The sequence below is a fragment of the Heptranchias perlo genome, chromosome 3, assembly GCF_035084215.1.
Source record: "Heptranchias perlo isolate sHepPer1 chromosome 3, sHepPer1.hap1, whole genome shotgun sequence".
NCBI lineage: Eukaryota > Metazoa > Chordata > Chondrichthyes > Hexanchiformes > Hexanchidae > Heptranchias > Heptranchias perlo.
In genome coordinates, this window is record NC_090327.1 from 30404023 (window position 1) to 30426003 (window position 21981).

The 21981-nt window shown below is 45.2% G+C and overlaps 2 long non-coding RNA genes across 2 annotated transcripts in view; one reads left to right on the forward strand and one right to left on the reverse strand.

Moving 5' to 3' along the window:
* LOC137311426 (uncharacterized) overlaps positions 1-21981 on the forward strand; it is an 85613-nt gene that overhangs the window by 36191 nt on the left and 27441 nt on the right. The window contains exon 2 of the long non-coding RNA XR_010960363.1: positions 11500-12245. This is a non-coding gene — a long non-coding RNA (uncharacterized lncRNA). The remainder of the gene's footprint in view (positions 1-11499; positions 12246-21981) is intronic.
* LOC137311415 (uncharacterized) overlaps positions 1-21981 on the reverse strand; it is an 81673-nt gene that overhangs the window by 3217 nt on the left and 56475 nt on the right. The window contains exons 2-3 of the long non-coding RNA XR_010960352.1: positions 11975-12136; positions 3413-3460 (exon numbers count right to left, since the gene is read on the reverse strand). This is a non-coding gene — a long non-coding RNA (uncharacterized lncRNA). The remainder of the gene's footprint in view (positions 1-3412; positions 3461-11974; positions 12137-21981) is intronic.

Sequence of the window (21981 nt, forward strand, 5' to 3'; positions counted from 1 at the left end):
CCTTATGATACTATGATCGCTGCTCCCTAGATGCTCCCCCACTGATACTTGCTCCACTTGGTCAGTCTCATTCCCTAGAACCAAGTCCAGCAATGCCTCCTTCCTTGTTGGGCTCAAAATGTACTGGTTGAGAAAGTTATCCTGAACACATTTCAAAAATTCCTCCCCTTCTTTGCCCCTTTTATTATTGTTATCCCAGTCTATATTAGGATAGTTGAAAACCCCAGTTATTATTACTCTGGCTTTTGCACCTCTCAGTAATTTCCCTGCAAATTTGCTCCTCTATCTCCTTCCCACTAGTTGGTGGCCTATGGAATACACCCAGTAGTGTAATGGCACTTCTATTGTTTCTTAACTCTAACTAAATAGATTCTGTCCTCTCTCTCCAGCACTGCAATATTCTCTTTAATCAATACTGCCACCCCCACTCCTTTCTTTCCTCCCCTATCTTTCCTGAACACCTTGTATCTAGGAATATTTAGTACCCAATCTTGCCCTTTTATGAGCCAGGTCTCTACAACATCGCTACAACATCGTATTCCCATGTGGCCATCTGTACCTGCAGCTCACCAACCTTGCTTACCACACTTTGTGCGTTCACACACATGCACCGCAAACCCGTCTTAGTCTTTCTTGTACTCTCTCTTGGTCTGACCCCACCTAATACCTTGCTATTTCTTACTCTAGGGCTAGCCTTGTCTCCTGATCCTTTGGGTCCCTTGTTTCCCCTTTCAAATGCTACATCTTGGTGCCCATCCCCCTGCCAAATTAGTTTAAGCCCCCCCCACAGTACTTGCGATCCTCCCTGTGAGGATATTGGTCCCAGCTCTGTTGAAGTGTAAACCACCCGGCCTGTACAGGTCCCACCTCCCCCAGAACTCGGCCCAATGCCCCAGGAATCTGAAGCCCTCCCCACTGAAGCATCTCTCCAGCCACGCATTCATCTGCTCTATCCTCCTATTTCTATACTTGCTAGCTTGTGGCACCAGGAGTAATCCGGAGATTACTACCTTTGAGGTCCTGCTTGTCAATCTCTTTCCTAACTCCTTAAAATCTGCCTGCAGGACCTCATCCCTCTTCCTACCTATGTAGTTGGTATCGACATGGACCATGACCTCTGTCTGTTCACCCTCCCCCTCCTGACTTAACCCAATGGGGAGTAGGGAGGAAAGGAAAAATGGGAAAAATAGTCATCTCTAGCCTTTTGTGAAGCCACTCCTATTTGCCAGCATTGATTGAGGCCTGCAACTGAGCATTGATTGAGGCCTGCAATTGAGCATTGATTGAGGCCTGCAATTGAGCATTGATTGAGGCCCTGCCTTTTCATGCGCAGCTTAAGGGAATTATGAAAGGAAATGACAACGCTGATCAAGGCAAATTGTTCATGTTGGTAAAGGGTTTAAATACTAGGCAAATTAAAAATTAGCAAATCAGAGTAAGAAGAGAAACAAGGTAGAACTTTATCATCCTAAGGATTTTCGACTTGTGGAGACTGGGGACACCACTGAATTGGACAGTATAAATGGGTTCATCGGGCATGTGTTTTTAGAGAGAAAAAGGATTGTGGGGTATGAAGGTAAGCTCCATGATCCCGTACGCCCAGCAGGAACCCACACCTACATGGAGTGCAGATTGGAGAACCGGGGCTACAATGTTGCAGCCCTACTCTGGCCCATGTTCCCTTTTAAGTACAACTTTCTCACCATATCACTTGGAACACTTCAGCTTGCTATTTACGTGCAATGTTATTGCAGCAAAAACGACTCATGGGTTTTCAACTTCTTTTTCCTCACTGGATTGCACAATTTACCCTACGGTGAATAGATAAGGCTGATCAGTCAAAACAGAAGGATGGGCATAATGGCGCCTGAAAAATGCTCAAGGAGCGATTTGCTGCATGTCAGCTAGATCGTAATGATAGTGGAAATGCTTTTATGATTTTGCTAGAAGTAGCAAACAAAACAAATCTTCTTGTTAAAATTTACAATGTCGCTGACTAGATTTTGCCCCCTTGTGTCCTTATGAAACCAGGTGCACTCGGAAAAAAATAGAAATTTTCTTCCAAAACCGAAGGGAAATTCCTGTCAGAGATTATAACAATGTGTTTCATATGTTTGGAGTGTAACTACAGCTGGGGGAAAAAAACAGGTGCTGAGGGGGAGGGGTGGCAGTATATTTTGCTAATTCTACTTGAAAGTATTTTACATTTGATGATAAACATTAGTAAGACGGGAAATGTGAGTATTTTGAAAACTGCTAAGGGAATTCAGATGAGTGCAGCCCATTAAAGGCACACTGACTTCATGGAAAAGTGGCAAGTATTTTTTATCAAAAGCAAAATACTGCGGACGCTAGAAATCTGAAATAAAAACAGAAAATGCTGGAAATACGCAGCAAGTCAGGCAGCGTCTGAGTCAGGCAGATGTTGCCTGACTTGCTGAGTATTTCCAGTATTTTCTGTTTTTATTTCAAATATTTTTTATGTTTGTTTTCAAACACGCAACATTAGAACCCAAATCACATCGAAATGCTTTATCTTGCTACCTGCACATGATATTGTGGCAAAAATGACACTTGGGTTTTCAACCTCTTTTCCCTTGCAAAGAAAAATGGTTTGCCAAACACTAACACTATTTTAAAATTTATTTTAATTTTTACGTTTTCGCCAGTAATTTTCTCTAAAGGTGCTGAGTTATCGCAGCCCTCTGGCACTGAGCACAAGTGGCCATTCTTCAAGTATGAGCCAGTAAGCATCATCAGGCTATTCAATTAAGGGGGGCATACAACCAAGCCGAATCCTGCCCTCACCTGATGTCCACACACGCACTTTCCAGCAGAAGTACCTGAATGTAATGGCTGAGACTAGCCAATTTGCCAAAGACCGAAGATCAAACCTGGGACTTTTCTGGTCTATACGTTTGAGATACTCACTGTCCTAATGAGCTGAATCATTAAGGGAAGTATGGTCTCTATTTTTAATATAAATCTGGTATGGTATGTACAATCTATGGCTCACAAAATATCCGCTATCTGGTCTGTCGTTTGGGAATGCCGAAAAGAAAGTCAGATTTTTCATGACTTGCTGTTTACCCATCAAGTAAGCAGTTCTATCAGTGTCAACCTTGGCTCAGGAATAGCACTCTTGCCTCTGAGTCCAATGCTTGGAGGTTCAAGTCCTGCCCCTTGATTTGAGCACTGTAGGTTGACACTTTAGTGCAGCACTGATGAAGTGCTGCATTGCTGGAGACACTATCTTTTGGATGCAACATTAAACCTAGCACCTGTCTTCCCTCTAAGGTGGACGCCAAAGATCCCCTGGCACTGTTTGAAGAGCAGGGAAGTTCTCCTGTTGTCCTGGCCAACATTTGTCCCTCAACCAGCATCACCAAAAACATATTAATTGGTCATTTACCTCACTCCTGGTTGTGGGACCTTGCTGAGCATCAATTGGCTGCTGAATCTGCCAACAAAACAATAGTGATTACACTTCAAAGGTAATTCATTGGCTACGAAGCAGTTTGAAACTTCCCAAGGATGTGAAAGGTGCTATATAAACGCAAGTGCTTTCTTTCGAACCCCGAAGCAAGATTCTAAATTTTGCAAGCCTCCTCTCCCAGCGCAGGATCTTGCTAACGGGACCATGATCAGAGAATCAAATGCGGAGGTCAGTGCACCTAATTCACCGCACTGTGAATTTTCCAGTCAAATTGCCTGAAACTGGGAATCCCTGGAACAGAATCTCACAAAAATGTGTCCACAGATTAAAACCCAATTCAGTTATTCCGTTAAATATCAAAACCATCATCTGCTAGTGTTTCCAGCAGGGCCTGGAGTGGCAATGATTAATAGCTGAATGAAGTGAGCAGGAGGCACAAGACCAGCAGAGTTTGTCATAAGCTGACTACGGGCTCTTCATTTAAAGTGTAAAGACAAGCTTTATGTATCGTTCAAAGGGATCTGGGCTTAAGACATCAGTACCTTCCAATAAGCCATGTGAAATTTGTACTATCGTCAACTCCACTCAATCTCTTGAGGGAGGTGACAAATCACAGGCAAAACTTCCAAGAAGATAAAGCTCGGTGAAATTTCTAGGGAATGGGGTGGGCCAAGTGGCGCAAGTGTCAGTGGGGGAGCATTTATGGAACAGCGATCATAGTATCATAAACTTTAGAATAGCTATGGAAAAGGACACGGACCACTCTAAACTAAAAATACTTAATTGGAGAAGGGCCAATTTCAATGGGATGAGAACAGATCTGGCCCGGGTAAATTGGAATCAAAGATTGGCAGGCAAAACTGTAATTGATTAGTGGGTGGCCTTTAAGGAGGAGATGGTTCGGGTACAGTCTAGGCACATTCCCACGAGGCAGAAAGCCAGAGCTCCCTGGATGACAAAAGAGATCATGAGTAAGTTGGATCAGAAAAAAGGGGCATAAGACAGATGTCAGGTTGATAACACAAGTGAGAACCAGGCAGAATATAGAAAGTTCAAAGGGGAAGTGAAAAAGGAAATAAGAGTGGCAAAGAGAGAGTATGAGAATAGACTGGCGGCCAACATAAAAAGGAATCCAAAAGTCATCTACAGACATGTAAACAGTAAACGGGTAGTAAAAGGAGGGGTGGGGCCGATTAGGGACCAAAAAGGAAATCTACTCATGGAGGCGGAGGGCATGGCTAAGGTACTAAATGAGTACTTTGCATCTGTCTTAACCACGGAAGAAGATGCTGCCAGAGTCTCAGTAAAGTTCTCTAGATTCAGGAACTGTCCCTCTAGATTGGAAAATTGAACATGTCACTCTGCTTTTTAAGAAAGGAGAGAGAGAGAAACCGGGGAATTATAGACCAGTTAGCCTAACATCTGTTGTGGGGAAATTGCTGGAGTCTATAATTAAGGATAGGGTGACTGAACACCGAGAATTTTCAGTTAATCAGGGAGAGCCAGCATGGATTTGTGAAAGGTAGGTCGTGCCTGACAAATCTGATTGAATTTTTTGAAGAGGTGACTAAAGTAGTGGACAGGGGAATGTCAATGGATGTTATTTATATGGATGTCCAGAAAGCATTTGATAAGATCCCATATAAAAGACTGTTAGCTAAGTTAGAAGCCCATGGAATCGAGGGAAATGTACGGACTTGGTTAGGAAGTTGGCTGAGCGAAAGGCGACAGAGAGTAGGGATAATGGGTAAGTATTTACATTGGCAGGATGTGACTAGTGGAGTCCCGCAGGGAACTGTCTTGGGGCCTCAATTATTCACAATATTTATTAACGACTTAGATGAAGGCATAGAAAGTCTCATATCTAAGTTTGCCGATGACACAAAGATTGGTGGCATTGTAAGCAGTGTAGATGAGAACATAAAATTACAAAGGGATATTGATAGATTAGGTGAATGGGCTAAACTGTGGCAAATGGAATTCAATGTAGACAAATGTGAGGTCATCCACTTTAGATCAAAAAAGGATAGAACAGGGTACTTTCTAAATGGTAAAAAGTTAAAAACAGTGGATGTCCAAAGGGACTTAGGGGTTCAGGTACAAAGATCATTGAAGTGTCATGAACAGGTGCAGAAAATAATCAATAAGGATAATGGAATGCTGGCCTTTATATCTAGAGGACTGGAGTACAAGGGGGCAGAAGTTATGCTGCAGCTATACAAAACCCTGGTTAGACCGCACCTGGAGTACTGTGAGCAGTTCTGGGCACCGCACCTTCGGAAGGACATATTGACCTTGGAGGGAGTGCAGCGTAGGTTTACTAGAATGATACCCGGACTTCAAGGATTAAGTTACGAGGAGAGATTACACAAATTGGGGTTGTATTCTCTAGAGTTTAGAAGGTTAAGGGGTGATCTGATCGAAGTTTATAAGATATTAAGGGGAACAGATAGGGTGGATGGAGAGAAACTATTTCCGCTGGTTGGGGATTCTAGGAGTAGGGGGCACAGTCTAAAAATTAGAGCCAGACCTTTCAGGAGTGAGATTAGAAAACATTTCTACACACAAAGGGTGGTAGAAGTTTGGAACTCTCTTCCGCAAATGGCAATTGATACTAGCTCAATTGCTAAATTTAAATCTGAGATAGATAGCTTTTTGGCAACCAAAGGTATTAAGGGATATGGGCCAACGGCAGGTATATGGAGCTAGATCACAGATCAGCCATAACCTTATCAAATAGTGGAGCAGGCACGGGGGGCTGAATGGCCTACTCCTATTCCTATGTTCCTATGTTTCTATGTTCCTAAAGGAAGATATAGTTGAGATACTGGATGGGCTAAAAATTGATAAAGAAGAGGCATAGGAAAGGCTAGCTATACTTAAAGTAGATAAGTCACCCGGTCCGGATGGTATGCATCCCAGGTTGTTGAGGGAAGTAAGGGTGGAAATTGCGGATGTACTCGCCATAATCTTCCAAATATCTGTAGATACAGTGATGGTGCCAGAGGACTGGAGAATTGCAAATGTTACACCCTTGTTCAAAAAAGAGTGTAAGGATAAACCCAGCAACTATAGGCCAGTCAGTTTATCCTCAGCGGTTTAGAAACGATAATCAGGGTTGGAATTAACAGTCACTTGGATGAGTGTGGATTGATTAGGGAAAGCCAGCACGGATTTGTTAAAGGCAAATCGTGTTTAACTAACCTGATAGAGTTTTTTTGATGAGGTAACAGAGAGGGCAGATGAGGGCAATGCAGTTGATGTGGTGCATATGGAATTTCAAAAGGCATTTGATAAAGTGCCGCACAGTAGGCTTATCATCAAGATTGTGGCCCATGGAATAAAGGGGGCAGTAGCAACATGGATACAGAATTGGCTAAGGGACAGGAAACAGAGAGTAGTGGTGTACGATTGTTTTTCGGACTGGAGGGAGGTGTACAATGGTGTTCCCCAGTGTTCGGTACTAGGACCCTGCTTTTCTTGATATATATTAATGACTTGGACTAGGGTTTACAGGGCACAATTTCAAAATTTGCAGATGACACTAAACTTGGAAAGGTAGTGAACAGTGAGGAAGATAGTGATAGACTTCAAGAGGCTATAGACAGGCTGGTGGCATGGGTGGACACGTGGCAGATTAAATTTAACGCAGAAAAATGCAAAGTGATCCATTTCAGTAGGAATAATGAGGAGAGGCAATATAAACTAGAGGGCACATCTCTAAAAGGGGTACATGAACAGAGTGATCTGGGGGTATATGTGCACAAATCGTTGAAGGTGGCAGGGCAGGTTGAGAAAGTGGTTAAAAAAGCATACAGGATCCTGAGCTTTATAAATAGAGGCATAGAGTACAAAAGTATGGAAGTTATGATGAACCTTTATAAAACACTGGTTCGACCTCAACTGGAATATTGTGCCCAGTTCTGGGCACCGCACTTCAGGAAAGATGCGAAGGCCTTAGAAAGGGTGCAGAAGAGATTTACTGGAATGATTCCAGGGATGAGGGACTTTGGTTACGTGGATAGACTGGAGAAACTGAGGTTGTTCTCCTTGGAAAAGAGACGGTTGCGAGGAGATTTGATAGAGGTATTCAAAATCATGAAGGGTCTAGACAGAGTAGATAGAGAGAAACTGTTCCCATTGGCAGAATGGTCAAGAACCAGAGGACATAGATTTAACGTGATTGGCAAAAGAACCAAAGGTGACATGAGGACATACTTTTTTACACAGCGAGTGGTTAGGATTTGGAATGCACTGCCCGAGGGAGTGGTGGAGGTAGATTCAATCATGGCCTTCAAAAGGGAACTGGATAAGTACTTGAAAGTAAAAAATTTGCAGGACTACGGGGAAAGGGCGGGGGAGTGGGACTAGCTGGATTGCTCTTGCATAGAGCCAGCGCAGACTCGATGGGCCGAATGGCCCCCTTCCTTGCTGTAAACTTTCTATGATTCTATGATTCTATAATTCTCCCCCCATCTCTTCTGATGGGTCAGTTGATAAGTGCCCTGCCCAGTGTGGAACTGAGCGACTCAGACAACAACAGTCCCAGGTTAAATTGCTGGTCTGTGCTGATCCATGCATGGGAAGCACAGTTGAGCTACAGTTGAGCTCAGCACCCTGGGTTAGGGAAGAGGAAATCAGCCAAGTTTCCTGCTGCTGATCAATATTCAGGGCTCCCTGCTGGAAAGAGAAAGAGTGTGTGTGTGTGTGTACAAGTCAGGAGAGGACAGAATTGGGCTTAGCTGTGCTGCTTCCATTGTTCAATAAGCCGTCAAGACACAATGAATCATAGAATCAAACAGCATAGAAAGAGGCCATTCGGTCTATCATGCCATCTTTGAAAGAGCTATCCAATTAGGCCCCTGCTCTTTCCCCATAGCCCTGCAAACATTTCTTTGACAGCATCTAGTCCTAATCACTATCCAGTGATCCACATGTGAATGTTGGGTGAGTACAGTTTGCGGTTCGGCTGTGATTTCCTCCCCTAGTTGAGAATGGCCACTTTGCTAAAATACCTGAGGATCATTGGTGCCTGCAGAATCGTATCAGTGATTTCAGAGAAGGAGGCCAATGCTGCTTCACTACTTGCACCCTAACTGAGATTAGGTGACCAATCACAGACCAGAGGTTGAGCTGATTGATTACTGTGACCCTTGCTTAATCAGGAGATAAACTTCATTGTTAAACTAGGAAAGCATCACAGTTGTGTTCAATCCTGTTGTCATCCAGTGTCCATGCCCCAAAGACTTTCCAGTTGTGGTCATTTGATAGTGGTCTGGAGCAAGAATCCTGGCTGATATTTGATCCACTGTTACCCTATGGCTCTTATCATCAACTCAGCTGGGATCACCCAACTCGACATTGAATACATTTAGTGACTGAGCCATTGAAGAAGCTATGTTTTATCACAATTAAATTAATGACTAATGATATCATCTGAATGAGCCATAAAATGTTAGCTTGGACTAGCAGCATGTACTGCTGCTATTTCTGGCAGTATTTTCCCCTGTGTTGTGATGGATGTTTCCTGCCTGCTTTTCTAGCTCTGGAGGATGACCTTTCGAACCACCAGCAGGGAGGCCGGAATCAGGGAAATGGAAACTATGATTTCTTTAAAAAAATACACCACAAACTTAAGGGGGAAGTGTATTCACTAAATTGTTGAACAATTCAAAATGTTATTATAAAGGGACGATATCAGTATACTAATTGGTGTCTCATAGTTATCTCTTGTTGCTGTGTTTATGCTTAAAACCACTTGTTATAAAAAGAACTTTTTTTTTATTCGTTCATGGGATGTGGGCGTTGCTGGCGAGGCCGACATTTATTGCCCATCCCTAATTGCCCTTGAGACTTGCATTTATATAACACCTTTAACATAGAAAAACTACCCGAGGCGCTTCACAGAAGCATAATCAGACAAAAATGGACGATGAGACAAAGAAGGAAATATTAGGAAAGGTAACCAAAAGCTTGGTCAAAAAGGTGGGGTTTAAGGAGGGTCTGAAAGGCAGAGAGGGAGATTGAGAGGCAGAGAGGTTTAGGGAGGGAATTCCAGGGCGTACGGCCTAGATGGCTGAAGGCACGGCTCCCAACGATAGGGCAAAGGAGGGAAGGTGCACAAGAAGCCAGAGTCAGAGGAATAGAGAGTTCTGGGGGATCTGAGACAGTAATTCTGTGGAGAACTCCCAATATAACATTTCAGAATGAAACTTGATTTGAGTGGCATTGTGAATGGAGATGGCAGGCTGAGAGCTTTTCCAATCTCTCCTGTCTATCTGTCTGCCTCCCTCAAGGCTCCTGATCTGAGACTCCAAAAGTGTTGAATTAATCATGGAACCGTTGGAGTTCTAAGAAAAGATATGGACTAGAGTTAAAAAATGAGAGTTGGGTTCCCCCAATGGCTCATTTGGATAAGGCATAAAGGTAGCTAAACCATTCAGGCCAGAAAAGATCCATTGTTCAATCACTGGTCTGTGCTGAATTACATGATGTCAGCACTTCTGGTCGTTAATCAATGACCCTAGCTGGAAAGTGCCTGTATGTCGAGGTTGGTCAGGTCAGAATGGGGCTTGGCTGTGATGCTGTAGTTGAATAGCCTGTTGCCACTCATTGGCTTGGCTCACACATGAAGAATGACTACACAGCACTGTCAGACTCGTCTTCACTTCCGACTCATCCGGCTCCACCACGCTCTGTCCTTCACCCATTGATGAAATCTCACCAGCACTATCTATTTCCCCCCTCGGATGGATCATTCTGGGATAGTGAGTACGATAGAAAGGGTGAATGACGGTGTGGGTGAGGATGTGTGGTAGCATGGCCCGAGGCAGAGGGGCCATGCTCATTTTCTTCCTCTTCCTCTGCAGCTTCTTGCTGTATTTTGTTTGGAGTAAAAGAAGATGGAATATCTGGCACATATTTGAAGTGTGCTGAGCTGCTTTTGACGGAGCGCGAACAGTTAAAGAAAGAAAGCACTTACATTTATATAGTGACTTTCATGACCACAGAATGTCCCAAAGCACTTTACAGCCAATGAAGTATTTTCGAAGTGTTGTCACTGTTGTAATGTAGGAAATAGGTCAGAGGGATTAACCACGCCTACGTGACCTCACTTAAATGAGACACTGGTGGGCTACAAAGGAGATTGCCGTGCTTTTTGGGAGGATAATTCTATGCAATGTTAGACCGGCAGTTTTGAGGGGATCGCCATTAATGCCCAATTTTACTCTATTTACTACTTCAAAAGAAGCAGGCAATTCAGAGGACGATCCAGCCCTCTCTCTTTAACATCTTTTTGATTATCTTTACTTTTCTGTTAAATTTCTTTCAGTAACTGCAAAGAATTTCTGTGCCTAAATGTGAAGAAATAAATTAAAATGTGTGGTCGAACTTCAATCAACCCTGTATCTGTGCCTGCATCTTTTTTTGGTGTTAATACCATGGAATTGGAATTAACTGATACCCCATTAAAGCCTTTGGTGGCAGTGTTATAATTTAAATATAACTCTGTATGTGCTACCATGGGCCACAGGACACCAACTTGTGAGGTGGTTTCACGCTTGACTCTGAAGGCAAAGAGCCACTAAAAAATCCTAACTGGCCACTGGCATTGAATGCCAGGACTGGCATTTTGTTCAGTTGACATCGAGGAAGGTCCACAGCCAGAAGGATAGTCAGAAATGTGCATGTGCAGTGGCTATGAAGTTGGGTTCACAACTTGTAAGTAACCATGCATTCACACGTCTTGCAAATGCAGTTATTCAAGTGTTGTCGCAAATGTTTCTGATCCACCTTGCAGTGTATAGAGTCACCAGTAGAACCAATACTACTGAAAGGTCTTTTATTATATAAATTGGGTATGACTCTGTCTTCCAATTCATACTTTAATTGTATGTTTTTGTTTGAGCTGCTCCAGTTTCATAAAGATGCTGTTGTACCCAAATTAAGAATAAAACAAATAAACAGACTTTAGAGCTACAGCTGATCCTGAGTCTGGACTATTACTTTATAACACATACTATTTGCTTTTGTTGCCAATTTTTTCTTCTCCTTTCTTACAGCTGCTCACTCCTTGCTCAGGACAGTTTCACAGATGCCAGTTACCGTCTGAAACCTTGTCCACGTGGTCAGTTTTCTTCTGTGAGCATTGAGAGTTGGCAGACTATTTGACTGTGGGAGCATCACAATCTATACTGAAATAAAAACAGAAAATGCTGGAAATACTCAGTAGGTCAAGCAACATCTGTGGAGAGAGAAACACTGGAACCTTAACTCTGTTTCTGATTTCCAACATCCGCAGTATTTTGCTTTTGTTTTAACAATCAATACTGATCCTATCCGACCTGACATCATTGCGGGATCCAACTTGCACGCGTCCCACAATCAGCAATGAGATAATGACCAGATTATCTGTTTTTAGCGATGTTGGTTGAGGGATAAATATTGGCCGGGACACTGGGGAGAACTCCCCTGCTCTTCTTTTACAGTGTGTAAGAGCAGCATGAGATAAGAAAGCAAGAGATGGTACAGACACACCTATAGCTGCCACTGGCTCTCCTACTTCTCCATCCCCAATAGTAATGGCCTTATCCCTCCTCAGCAGCTCCAGTGCTTCTTCCTCATATTGTGTGAGAGGTTGAATGTCAGGGGCCACCACCTGTAAACCCGAGATTCATGGACATTATGGGCCACCATCACCTGTCAGAAAAAAAAACAGTGGAAGCTATGAATACAGCACTAAAATCTGGACAAAGCACTTTGTCAGAGGTCTAAAACACAGATGGGAGCAGCAAGCAAGAAAGGACAAGTAAGTGAAGAATTAAAAGGTTTTCATGCATGGAGCACTGTGACAGATGGTGCACTTCCAGGTTTCATGTGGAAGAGTGATGGGGCAATGCATCACTGACAATTTATAGTCCTCTAGAACAGCCGACTGGTCTGACTCCAGGAAATTGGCTGCCCTCTGTTTCCGTGCTGCTCTTGCTGCCATCTTCAGTGTCTATTTTCCAATCCTTGTCCATTACTGCCACCACCCCATTATACAGCAGCAGGTTTTATAGCCTTCTGCCGCACCACTTCTCCGTCCCTAAGGGTCTCCCATCCCCATCCCCAACATACTGCTCCCACTCCAGCTACGACCTACCCTCCCTGCAGCCTGCAATTATGTAGACCCTGGGAATTACAGACCAATCAGCAGGCCCACCACACCACACTATTTTTTTAATTCATTCTCGGGATGTGGGCATTGTTGGTAAGGCTGGTATTTATTGCCCATCCCTAGTTGCCCTGAGAAAGTGGCAGTGGGCTTCTTGAACCGCTGCAGTCCAATTATCATTATTCTTTGCAGCAGTCTGGTACAAACATGAATGGCTTACCGGGACATTTCAGAAGGTAAGAGTCAATCACGTTGATGTGGGACTGGAATCACATTTATGCCAGACCAGGTAAGGACGGCAGGCTTCCTTCCACTAAAGGACATCAGTGAACCAGTTGGATTTTTAACGACAATACGACAGCTTCATGGTCACTTTTACTGATACCAGTTTTTTTAAATTTCAAATTGCCACTCTGGGAGCTGAACCCACGTTCTATTGGATTATTGGTCCGGGCCTCTAGATTACCAGTCCAATAACATAACCACTACACCCTTCTGGCAGCACAGCAGTTCTCAGAATTGCTAAGTAACACACTTTTCGGAATGGGTTATTGGATGGTGATCAAGAGCAGGAATATGAGCTGATAGAATCATAGAATCATAGAAAATTTACGGCACAGAAGGAGGCCATTTGGCCCATTGTGTCCGCGCCCGTTGAGAAATGAGCCACCCAGCCTAATCCCACTTTCCAGCATTTGGTCCTTAGCCCTGCAGCTCACGGCTTTTCAGGTGCACATCCAGGTATTTTTTAAATAAGTTGAGGGTTTCTGCCTCTACCACCCTCTCAGGCAATGAGTTCCAGACCCCACCACCCTCTGGGTGAAAAGATATTTCCTCATTTCCGCTCTAATCCTTCTACCAATCACTTTAAATCTATGCCCCCTGGTTATTGACCCCTCCGCTAAGGGAAATAGGTCCTTCCTATCCACTCTATCTAGGCCCCTCATAATTTTATACACCTCAATTAAATCACTCCTCAGCCTCCTCTGATCCAAAGAAAACAACCCCAGCCTATCCAATCTTTCCTCATAGCTAAAATTCTCCAGTCCTGGCAACATCCTCGTAAATCTCCTCTAGTGAAATTATATCCTTCCTGTAATGTGGTGACCAGAACTGTACGCAGTACTCAAGCTGTGGCCTAACTAGTGTTTTATACAGTTCTAGAATAACCTCCCTGCTCTTATATTCAATGCCTCGACTAATAAAGGAAAGCATTCCATATGCCTTCTTAACCACCTTATCTACCTGTTCTGCTACTTTTAGGGATCTGTGGACATGCACTCCAAGGTCCCACACTTCCTCAACACCTTTCAGTATCCTCCCATTTATTGTGTATACCCTTGCCTTGTTTGCTCCCCCCAAATGCATTACCTCACACTTCTCCGGATTGAACTCCATTTGCCACTTTTCTGCCCACCTGACCAGTCCATTGATATCTTCCTGCAGTCTACAGCTTTCCCCCTCACTATCAACCACACGGCCTATCTTTGTGTCATCTGCAAATTTCTTAATCATGCCCCATACGTTTAAGTCCAAATCGTTAATGTATACCATAAAAAGCAAAGGACCTAGTACTGAGCCCTACGGCACCCCACTGGAAACAGCCTTCCAGTCGCAAAAATACCCGTCGACCATTACCCATTGTTTCCTGCCACTGAGCCAATTTTGGATCCAATTTGCCAAATTCCCTTGGATCCCATGGGCCTTTACTTTTTTGACCAATCTGCCATGTGGGACCTTGTCAAAAGCCTTGCTAAAATCCATGTAGACGACATTAATTACGCCAGTCTCATCGATCCTCCTTGTCACCCCCTCAAAAAATTCAATCAAGTTAGTCAGACACAACCTCCCCATAACAAATCCATGCTGACTGTCCTTGATTAGTCCGTGCCTTTCTAAGTGACAGTTTATCCTGTCCCTCAGAATTGATTCCAATAAGTTGCCCACCACCAAGGTTAGGCTGACTGGCCTGTAATTACTCGGTCTATCCTTTTTAAACAACGGTACACGTTAGCAGTCCTCCAATCCTCTGGCGCTATGCCTGTATCCAGTGAAGTTTGGAAAATGATTGTTAAAGCCTCTGCTATTTCCTCCCTGGCTTCTTTTAACAGCCTGGGATGCATTTCATCCGGTCCTGGTGATTTATCCACTTTCAAAGATGCTAGTCCCCTTAATACTTCCTCTCTCACTATGTTTATCCCATCAAATATTTCACATTCCTCCTCCTTAACATCAATCCCTGCATCATCCCTCTCCTTTGTGAAGAAAGATGCAAAGTATTCATTAAGAACCATACCACATCTTCCGCCTCCACGCCTAGGTTAACTTTTTGATCTCTAATAGGCCCTACTCTTTCCTTAGTTATCCTCTTGCTCTTTTTGTATTTATAAAACATCTTTGGGTTTTCTTTGATTTTACCTAATATTTTTTCATGCCCTCTCTTGGCTTTCCTAATTTCCTTTTTAACTTCACCCCTGCACTTTGTATACTCCTCTGAGCTTTCCGTAGTATTGAATTCCCAGTGTCTATCTGATTTTCCTCTCTTTACCCCTGGTTAGAGTCCAATTGTAGTCCCTTAATTTCGTCCTGGTTGAGATCAGCTAACTTAGTACAGACTGGGTTTTAATTTGGGTATGTTCCACACTGAGCAGCAAAGGAAAAAAGGAAGGAAAGAAAGAACTTGCATTTATATGAACTGGACTCTGCGTGGATAGACTGGTTTGCCCTACTGGGTTTTACTTTCTTACCAGCCTGCCATAAAGAGGACAAAGCAAAGCAAAGCTGCCATGGGGGTAACTTAGACCAGCAGCTGAGGAAGGCTAATGCTGGGATCATAAGGGTGAATGATAGTGTTTCATTGTGTTGCTAGACAGTGTAGTGTATAAGAATCCAAGCAAATGGTATCTATATTAGGAAAGGATTCGAGATGCTCCAATACACCATAACTGTCTCATCACTAAACCATCAGACACTCAGCACAGACCAGGGATCAGTGCCTTTATTCCTAAACCATGAGGAAATCAGCACAGACCAGGGATCGGTGCCTTTACCCATTGAACCAGCAGTGAGAGAGTCAACTGTGTGCCTTGCATTGTGGAGTGATTTAATGTTTGGTGAGATTGTTGATCCAGTGAAGTTCTGCACCTGTGGGTTGACAATTTGTTCATTAGATATTGTAACATTTTATTTAAAAATGTAAAGGTACCGAACGTATTGTGTGTAACAAGTTTTGATCCATATGATACAAGGCACCAGGACTAAGGGGAGGATTCTCTGCTACGACCAGAACATGTCTCTTCTAATCTCTTCCATGTCTATGTAACCTGTGTCCATTCACGTGAGCATTTTAGCTGTGCTCTGGACCCAAGCCCAATTCCTATATCTCCTTTTTTTTCTCTTAGCCCATGTTGGGCTCTTCCTGTCGCCCAGTCAATCGACCTTTCACTTCTCTCCTCTTGGGTACTTTATCTCCCCAATTCCTACCCCAATCCATTACTACTCTGAATTCACTGCATTCCCTGTCCCTGGCACTTTCAAACTGGCACTGACCATCCTTTCGCCCTGGTATAGCCCCCATCTTCGCTCCCTCAAGTCCAAGGGGCACAGACTTAAACGTATCTGCTGCACAACTGGTCAGGGGTCAGATTCCACATGTATTCTAACGACACCCAGCTCTATCTTTCCACCACCTCTCTCGACCTCTCCACTGCTTCTGTGTTGTCAGACTGCTTGTCCAGTCTTGGATAAGTCACAATTTTCTCCAGCTCAACACTAGCAAGACCGAAGCCATCGTCTTCAGCCCCCACCACAAACTTCTTACCCTTGCCACTGATTCCATTCTCCTCCCCAGACACTGTCTCAGGCTGAACCAGACTGTTCGCAACCTTGGAATCCTATTCAACCCTGAGCTGAGCTTCTGACTGCATATCGGGGGTTAAATTGGTTAACCCCCGAAAACTGGCGCTGGGATCGTGGTACACGATTAACCCGTGCCTGGTCGTTGAGATGCAGGCAGCACGTAACATTCGTGCTGCCTGATGATTTCAATGATTGCTGCGTGCAGCCAGTACTACCTGCGCTGTTGATTGGCTGTAGACACCAGCAGGGGGCCCCGATATCTGGTGTGGCTGGCACCACTTAAAGGCAGCCTGCATCTCTTAAAAGGGAGGTGCACTGTGGCTGCAGGGAGACCTGGAATTGGTGTGGCAACTAACCCAGAACTAGCTGCGCCTCTAGCCAAGCTGTTACCAGTACAGCTACAACACTGGCATCTACCCGACAATGTGGAAAATTGCCCAGGTATGTCCTGTCCACAAAAAGCAGGACAAATCCAATCCGGCCAATTACCGCCCCATCAGTCTACTCTCAATCATCAGCAAAGTGATGGAAGGTGTCATCGACAGTGCTATCAAGCGACACTTACTCACCAATAACCTGCTCACCGATGCTCAGTTTGGGTTCCGCCAGGACCACTCGGCTCCAGACCTCATTACAGCCTTGGTCCAAACATGGACAAAAGAGCTGAATTCCAGAGGTGAGGTGAGAGTGACTGCCCTTGACATCAAGGCAGCATTTGACCGAGTGTGGCACCAAGGAGCCCCAGTAAAATTGAAGTCAATGGGAATCAGGGGGAAAACTCTCCAGTGGCTGGAGTCATACCTAGCACAAAGGAAGATGGTAGTGGTTGTTGGAGGCCAATCATCTCAGCCCCATCCCTAATTGCCCTTGAGTAGGTGGTGGTGAGCTGCATTCTTGAACCACTGCAGTCCGTGTGGTGATGGTTCTCCCACAGTGCTGTTGGGAAGGGAGTTCCAGGATTTTGACCCAGCGACGATGAAGGAACGGCGATATATTTCCAAGTCGGGATGGTGTGTGACTTGGAGGGGAACGTGCAGGTGGTGTTGTTCCCATGTGCCTGCTGCTCTTGTCCTTCTAGGTGGTAGACGTTGCGGGTTTGGGAGGTGCTGTCGAAGAAGCCTTGGCGAGTTGCTGCAGTGCATCCTGTGGATGGTACACACTGCAGCCATTGTGTGCCGGTGGTGCAGGGGAGTGAATGTTTAGGGTGGTGAATGGGGTGCCAATCAAGCGGGCTGCTTTGTCCTGGATGCTGTTGAGCTTCTTGAGTGTTGTTGGACTTTTACAATCTATGTTAATGACTTAGATGAAGGGACCGAGTGTAATGTATCCAAGTTTGCTGATGATACAAGCTAGGTGGGAATGTAAGCTGTGAGGAGGACGTAAAGGGGTAAATGTTAATGGGGAGCTGGGAAGAAAGTGGACCCGGATGTATGGGTTTACCGGATGTCCTTACGATCTTGACATAAGGACGTCTTTGTCTTTCAATCTGTTCTCTGTAGGTTTCCCGCCCGACAGCCAGCCGATTGATGGGCTGGCTGTCAGTTGGTCAGGATAGCAGCCAGGGAGCGGATGCCAGCAGGTAAGTCTTAGATCGGGGGCCGGGGTTGATCATCTGCGGGGGGGTCATCGGGGGGGGGAGCGGGTCATCGGGGGATGGTCATCGAGGGTAGTGATCAGGGTCGGTCATCAGGGGCTCAGTCATGGGGAGGTCAGACATTTGCGGGGGGGTCTGAGCTTGTAGGGGTGGGGTCAGAGATTGTGGGGGTGTCAGAGATCGTGCAGGGGGGTCGGAGAACTTGAGAAGGTGTCAGACATGGCGGGGGGGTCAGAGATTGGGGGGGGGAGTCGGCCGATTGCGTATGTGGGATAACGAGAGGTAGGCTCATTGGGCCTGGAGGAAACCTGCTCCTCCTGGCCCACAAGCAGTGCAATAAAGGCACTTACCTGTTCATCTGGGCCTCCTCGCCTCCTCTTATGTGACATGAAGCAGAAGGGCTGGGAACCTCGGCTCCCAGGAATTAAAAATAAAAAACCTATTAAAATGAAGTCTGCAACCTCCTTAAAAGATTTCACTGACCGACTCACCCCCTGAGAGCGGGGTTAAAATTTACCCCAAAGAGTCTGCAAAGGGATATGGACAGGTTAAGTGAGTGGGCAAGAAAGTGGCAGATGGAGTATAATGTGGGGAAATGTGAGATTATTCACTTTGGTGGGAAGAATAGAAAAACAGAATGTTTTTTAAATGGTGAGAAACTATTAAATGTCGGTGTTCAGAGGGATTTGGGAGTCCTTGTGCACAAAACACAGAAAGTTAACATGCAGGTACAGCAAGCAATTAGGAAGGCAAATGGTATGTTGGCCTTTATTGCAAGGGAGTTGGAGTATAAGAATAAGGAAGTCTTGCTGCAATTGTAGAGGGCTTTGGTGAGACTGCACCTGGAGTACTGTGTACAGTTTTGGTCTCCTTACCTAAGGAAGGATATATTTGCCTTAGAGGTGTTGCAACGAAGGTTCACTAGATTGATTCCTAGGATGAGAAGGTTGTCCTATGAGGACAGATTGAGTAGAAAGGGCATATACCATCTAGAGTTTAGAAGAATGAGGAGTGATCTCATTGAAACATATAAGATTCTGAGAGGACGTGACAGGGTAGATGCTGAAAGGTTGTTTCTCCTGGCTGGAGTGTCAAGAACTAGGGAGTATAGTCTCAGGATAAGGGGTCGGACATGTAGGACTCAGAGCGCTGTGAATCTTTGGAATCCTCTACCCCAGAGGCTCTGGATGTTCAGTTGTTGAGTATATTCAAGACTGAGATCAATAGGTTTTTGGACTCTAAGGGAATCAAGGGATATGGGGATCGGGTGGGAAAGTGGACTTGAGGTAAAAGATCAGCCATGATCTTATTGAATGGGGAAGCAGGCTTGAGAGGCCATATTGCCTACTCTCATTCCTATTTCTTATGTTCTTATGTTCTGCTTCAGAGGAGACAGATGATGACTTCGATAGGCCAGGCTATAGAAGAAGGCTGTTGGGTGTACACAGCCACAGGCTTGATGCACTGGAAAGCCTGCCAGAAAGCCTTCGCAAAATGTCAAGGTTGCATGGAGGCCTCCAGCTCCAACTTGGCACAGGGCTTTGCGCAGAGCTTGGAGCCCATTCTTTCCCACATGAAACGGGTGGTCACCTCCATCAGCACACCTGCGGATCCACCCATGATATAGTGTAAAATGACTAAAGTCACAGCTTGCATTGCAGCACAAACATCTGCCATCCAAGGTCTGACTGCTGCATTTGGAGCTCAGACTGATGTCTTGGAAGCTCAGATTGCTGCTATCGTGGCTCTAGGTTCCACCATGGAAAGGAGCTTCCAGGGCATCACAGCAGTCCATCAATCTATTCTCCAGCAGATCACCAGGACTGCTGAGGCGCCGCCCCGGGAGAGTGGCTGTGGTGCCATGGAAGATGAACCTGCTGTCCTCTCTCAGGATGACAGCATTCCTGCTCCCACCCCTGCCACTCCGCCAGTACCCTTGCTGTTGCCTGTCAGCCCGCCAGCCCAGACTGCTGCAGCTCAGGCCGAGGTGGTGCAGTCTGCAGCGAGGCCCTCCCAGCCCAGAGCTGCTCGAGGTCGTCCTCCAAGGCCATCTGCACTCTTCTCAATTGAAGGTCAGCAGCCTTCCACCACCCATGCTGCAGCCACTGGGGATGCATCTCATAGGAGCGCTAGGAAAGGAAAAGGCACACGAACGACAGGCACTAAGGGAATGCACAAGGATGGATAGTCTCATTTTATTTTTATTACATGTGTTAATTATTAAATTAAGATTTGAATTTGCATTTGGTGGTGGTTTTCATTTCTGCGATGAGCTGAGGGAGGAAGCAATGTGTAATCATAAGGAGGGCGATTTGATGCTCATGAGGGAGCGGAAAGGTAAGGAGTGTGGGACTGTTGGTGAATGGGGAGGTGTCGTTGAGGTTACTGGTATCGCTTATTAATCAGGGCCTGTCTACCTTGTTGCCTCCCTGCCTCTTCCTCCACTTCGTTCTGCACTTCTTCCTCCTCCTCCGTCTCCTCCACCTCTTCATCTGCCTCTTGCTCAGGTTCTCGCCGGAATGGTAGTGGTAAGGGCTGTTCCCTCATAATGGCAAGGTTGTGTAGCATACAGCAGACAACGACAAATCTTAATACCCACTCAGCTGAATACTGCAGGGCTCCTCCAGAGCGATCGAGGCAATGGAAGCGTTGCTTGAGAACGCCTATGGTGTGCTCGATGATGTTCCGTGTGGCAGCATGGCTCTTGTTGTAGGCCTGCTGTGCACATGTGCGTGCGGAGTCATGAGCCACTTCATGAGGGTGACCCTAGTCACCCAGTAGTCAGCCTTTGACTTGCCGTACTAGTTGAAATATAGATGGCATGTTGGACTGCTACAGAATGAAAGAGTCATGACTGCTGCCAAGATAGCGGGCATTGACCTGCATGATGCGCTGCATGTGGTCGCACACCAGCTGCACATTGAGGGAGTGGAATCCCTCTCTGTTCATGAATATGGCCAAGTTCAGATGTGGACCACACATGGCAACATACGTGCAGTCAGTAGCACCCTGCATCATGGGGAAGCCTGCAATGTGAGCAAACCCTTGCGCTTGCTACTGCTGCTTGTCTCTGTCAAGAGGAAACGTGATGAATCTGTTTCTGAGTGCGTACAGAGCCTCCGTGACCTCCCTTATACAGCAGTGCACTGCAAACTGCAAGATGTTGCATATATCTCCAGCAACTGCCTGAAAGAAGCCAGAGCCGTAAAAATTAAGCGTCACGGTTACCTTGAGAGCCACAGGCAATGCTGTCTTTGCCCTGCTTTGAGGCTTCAATTGTGGCTGCAGCAGTTGAAAAATATCAATCATGACCTCTTTTGTGAACTGCAGCCGTCGAATACGCTGGTCGTCGCTGAAGTTAGATGAAGGGACTGAGTGTAATATATCCAAGTTTGCTGACAATATAAAGGTAGGAGGTAAAGTAAGCTGTGAGGAGGACACAAAGAGGCTGCAAAGGGATATGGACAGGTTAAGTGAGTGAGCAAGAAGGTGACAGATGGCGTATAATGTGGGGAAATGTGAGGTTATTCACTTTGGTAGGAAGAATAGAAAAGCAGAATATTTTTTAAATGGTGAGAAACAATTAAATGTTGGTGTTCAGAGAGATCTGGGTGTCCTCTTACAGGAAACACAGAAAGTTAGCATACAGGTACAGAAGCAATTAGGAAGGCAAATGGCATGTTGACCTTTATTGCAAGGGGTTTGGAGTATAAGAGTAAGGAAGTCTTGCTGCAATTGTACAGGGCTTTGGTGAGACCACACCTGGAGTACTTTGTACAGTTCTGGTCTCATTATCTAAGGAAGGATATATTTGCCTTGGAGGCTTTGCCTCAAAGGTTCACTAGATTGATTCCTGGGATGAGAGGGTTGTCCTATGAGGAGAGATTAAGTAAATGGGCCTATACTCTCTGGAATTTAGAAGAATGAGAGGTGATC